Source organism: Rhincodon typus, unplaced genomic scaffold (assembly GCF_021869965.1).
Source record: "Rhincodon typus isolate 14 unplaced genomic scaffold, sRhiTyp1.1 hic_rhity00002114, whole genome shotgun sequence".
Lineage (NCBI taxonomy): Eukaryota > Metazoa > Chordata > Chondrichthyes > Orectolobiformes > Rhincodontidae > Rhincodon > Rhincodon typus.
The window spans coordinates 20,136-25,000 of record NW_025967752.1 but is presented as its reverse complement, the minus strand read 5'-3'; the positions used below and the strand labels follow the sequence as shown (position 1 = coordinate 25,000).

The 4,865-nt window shown below is 34.9% G+C and overlaps 1 long non-coding RNA gene across 1 annotated transcript; it reads left to right on the top strand.

Moving 5' to 3' along the window:
* The first annotated feature begins 6 nt into the window (after positions 1-6).
* On the top strand, positions 7-3,561 carry LOC125481428. Its single transcript, XR_007261332.1, has 3 exons — positions 7-565; positions 1,274-1,282; positions 2,890-3,561. It is a non-coding gene; the product is annotated as an uncharacterized LOC125481428 (long non-coding RNA).
* Positions 3,562-4,865: the final 1,304 nt, after the last annotated feature.

The following is a 4,865-nucleotide window of genomic DNA, read 5'->3' as shown; positions in this document are numbered from 1 at the left end:
TTCAAACATATTTGAAATGATTGTGCTTTGGCTCGAGCTGTCCTGTTCATGGGACCATGCAGGTGCCAAACCTGGTATATGAAATTGGGTACAGGGCGTTGTTTGAAAGGAAAACTGGTTGTCTTGCTGTCCATGTTTTTCTATTCGAAGTACAGGTTTATCCAGCTACATCATTAGAACTTTCAGTAATCTGAAAACTAAATTTGTAATGTGTGTCTATTGGCTGCATGCACATTCTTGAATTATAAATACAGGTCTCAAAAATAATTCTGCGTGCTGTTGGCCCAGAGCTCTTCAGGAATAAATAATAATGCTGGATACTGCTAATGTAATTACTCAAGTTTCAATAGTAGAATTTGTCCAGATTTTATACTTCCTCGATTGCTGAAAATTGTTTTCTAAACTTGCAGATGCAGTCACTAATAAGCTTCAAAGCAATAATATTTTCACTGTTGCAAAGAGGAATGTTGAAGGACAAGATATGTTATATCAATCCCTTAAATTGACAAATGGAATCTGGGTTTTAGCAGAGCTTAGAATTCAACCAGGCAATCCCAATTATACGGTAAGTGTTGAACAGCATCTCCGTTTATGCTTTTGAAGCTTTTACTTTATTTTTAAATATTTGGAATTCTTGCATCATTCAGTGTTTATACAAAGTATTGTGAATGTGGAGTGGTGGTGGTGAATGTATATCCTTCCATTTTGTAATGTGGTGTGTAGAATAAGCTTTTACTGTACATAAGCTCTTTATTTATTGCCAACATTCACTTTAACAGAAGCCAATACAAAATCTGGAAATCTACTGACAAGCGAATTGTTCCTGCTGTATTTATTGGCAGGTTTACAGGCATGCCTGTTAATTTTCTACTTGAATAAGATGAGAGAGTGGAAATGTCTCCTATCTTTTGTAATTTATTCAGAGAATTTTATTCAAGTTGCATCTTGCTTACAATTCAGTTTTACCACCAACCATACTTCTAAGTTGTCCAATGTTTAGAAGCAAATGTTTTTAAGTACTAAATTTAACAATGTAATATTATTCTTTGTATTAGTCCAACTTCAGAAGTCTTGTTCTGTAATATGCATTGTTGTGTAGCCTTCCCTGTGTGTCTGTTCTTAATGTTTTGCATTATGTCCCTACACGCCGTTTGTATATTAATCAGGAATATTTTCTTTCTGATTTATGTTGGGGGAAAAATGTGGTATTTTATAGTTACTTTTTTTTCCCTTTGTTGCATGCCTGCCATGGTGGTTTTGTCCAACGGGTCAGGATTTGGAGGTTAGCAATTCACTTAATTTTAGTCAGTTGCAAATACTTGCCAATTCCATTCTTTGCCCTATGCTTATGCAGTGTCTTTTTTGCTATGCTTTACTAGCTAGCTTTTTTCTGATGCCTATTTTCAGTGTTGCTGATTCACTATCCCATGATGACTAAATAAGTAATTTACCATAAGCTCCCTAATTAAGTAGTTGATTAGAACTATAAATAATGCTGGATTTGATTGATTCAGACGATGCTGACACTATTTTAAGCAATTGATCTCTAGTTTCAGAAAATTTGTGGCATTATTTTTGCTTTAACCTGCTTTAAAGTGCATTATTGCGAATCAAGTGTCGCAACTTAAAAAAGAAAATTGGTCAGAATTCTACAGTGTTCTAATGAAAACTGATTATTTTTCTTAAGTTGAAATTAGTTGCAGATTGAGGGGGACAGAGGGCTACAGATTGTATTTTAAAAATACAGTTTGCGTTTTGTCTGGCATCATGGATAGTTTTGTTTTGGCCAAATGATCATTCCCTGCTTCTTTTTAATGCAACACACTTGCTTCCAGCACTGCACATTTAACTGACATGAATATTGGAAGGGGGATGGAAATTGACATTACTCTAGGTGAGCAGCTGAAGTTGATGCTGTGTAACATGTATAACTTAAATAGTTAGACCAACTAATTTCCGCTGATCTACGTCATAAATCAGAAGCCAACATCTAAAAGTAAGAATGTTGAAAAATATTTTGTGCCATTGTACATCTGCCCCCTCATAATATTTATTCAAAAGCAGTGTCGTATAAGGTGTTCATAGATGTGTGGATGAACTTAATTATTTACTTCAATTTCTTCATTCTTTTTAGTTTACATGTTTTTCTGCTTGCTGAATTAGAAAACCACTCATGTTTATTGTGTGAAGTCCAGAGTACAATGACTAGCAGTTGTTGCTTTGTTCCTAATGGGAGTCAATAGCATATCCGTTAAAAAGCCATCATGAAAGTAAATTACATATTTACTGTAATCCTTTTACAGTAAAAGGATTTGTTACTTAAAATGGCAAGTTGTGCCTTTCACGTACCTTCTATCTGTTTCTTACATGTGCTGGTTCAAAACCTGTGACTATAACATTTACTGAGTACAGACTAGATTATTCATACAATTTAATGATATAGAGTGGTTTTTGCCTTCATTGCCATTCAATGGGGCCTTTTGTTTGAAAAGGCTGTGTTTCATTACCTGCTGTTTTACATTTGTCTGCTGGTATGAAAGAGCAATTTATCGTCACTATTGGCTTCATACTCGGTGTCCTGCTGTTTTGATTAATGTTAAGTTCACAAAGTACCAAATGTATTCTTTTCAAACCAGTGCAGTGTTAAAGATTAAGCATGTTTAAAAATCAGATTAAATTAAGATTATAATTCTTGGAGATAATATTCCACTGGCCATATTTTCAAATAATTAATACACGTTGCATTTAATGTCCGAAGAGAAATGGATAAGCTTAATTTTTCTAATGTACATGTGAAATTTTCAGACAAGCTGCTCTTTCATCACAGCTAATCCAACATGTGACTCTGACCGTACACTGATGTGTTATTGACTCTTTCCTTTGTTACAGTTATCGCTGAAATGCAGAGCCCCAGAGGTATCCCAACATGTTTTCCAGGCATATGAAATAATTTTGAAGAATTGAGCAATTTGAGGTCATCTCGGGCAGAAAGTCGCTGCAGTTGTGTTTATTCGGGAGCCTAGATGCACTGATAATGGACAGAAATTATATATGTGACACCCTGGTGTCACTGAAGAAGTTGCATTATTGTGAAGGGTATTTATTTTATACTCAAAATCTTGAGTATATTGACCCATTAACACTAAAGTCTATTGTATAATCCTACTATATCTAAATTCATTATTCCATTGATGATGAGCTCTAAATACAAGATTCAGATATTTACTATGTTGATTTCTCTCAAAATCTATGAATGTAATGTAATATCATGACATGGTGAATTGCCTAGTGTGTGAAGAGGCTGTGCTCAATACACTGCCATTCCAGCTGTAGGGTAATTGTCCTTGTTCAAATTTGTATCCTCTTCATACTGCGTGATGTGACTTTAAACTTTTGTGCGATGATGTTTTGTGTATTTGTACACTAGTAATATGGTTCATGCTGATAGCGTGCTGTTTGGGTTCCACCATTGCAGCTAATGTCAAGGTGTTGATCAGTAGTCATATCAGAAATAAACTGGACTTGTGGGGTAAAGGTACCCAGGAGGCTGACTTGAATGTATGCGAAAATGTCACTTTTATTTCTCAGGTGTTATCTGTCTTCATGTTATGGATGATGCACTAATTTTGGAAAGGTTTATTGTTTCAATCTGTGACCCTTTATACTAGATGAAATTGTTCCCTTTTTTTTAAACTGACTTGTTCAGCAGTTCACATTCCAATTACAAAGTTGAGAAATTTCCCAGAATTTAAAATGGACTGAAAGAAGTGATTTCACTTTATATCAATATATTTGCCTCTAGGTTATGTCAGCATTAACATATTGAGAAATGTATTGGGATCCTACAGCTGCAATGTTTCATTATTCTCCGATAAATACATACCTCCTCAGCTGCTACTCCATTACTATGCAGACCAGCATTAAGTCCATTTTTGGTGCATAGTCCTTGTGAACATGTTGACAGGTCACACTAATAACACTTTAATGCAAGTCTTATTCAGAATTTTCCTTTTCAAACCGCAAAGAATACCACTTCAAAAGCAGCTAAATTAACATTAGGTAACCTAAGGCTGTGCTGATCGTAAATTTTTTGGCATAAATCTACAGCATTTTTATAATCTGCAGTTTACCCTTTATAAACAGCTACACGTGAGCAACAAGACCCTCTCAGCAGACACATTTCAGGCACAATCACATTAAGGAAACTCGTGCATAATGGTGTTTTGGCACATACTAAGGTAAATCAATTGCACACACGTCCTTGGCTAGTTGAGATGGGAAACGTTCATAAACCAATAGCTATGCTGAAACACTGCCAATCTGTACCAGTTTGACAGTGTTTGGGTTTTGCACTGCAGGTATACATTGTTCACCAAAGGGTGCACTCACCTATCATGGGTCATCTTCCAGTTGAATCCTATAGCAGAAAATTGAAAGAATAGAGAAGAATTAGGCACCTTAATCAGCTTTAATTTTTTTCATTAGCACCCAAAGATGCACTGTGTACAAATTATTTATAATATTTGGGTGCTACACTGGAAGTGTAGCACTACCATGGATGAATCCAGTAAGCCAAATAGCTTCCATCATCTAACATTATCTTGTGAACTTAAGGACATAATTTGGTATCAAAGGTGGGGAACACGAAGATTGGCAACTGCTGAGTCAAATGTAAATATGATTGATATTTCCTTTGAGGCTGGCGTGTGAAAAGATATTTTCAAGTTGATATTTAAATTTTTGATCTCTAAATTTTTTGATTTAATTTCAGGAATTCAGTTTAGTCAATTTTTCTAATTGTTATTTAGGTTTTCAAAGCAACATTTAATTTTTGATATTTTAAATAACAGAATTGCCTGAACAAT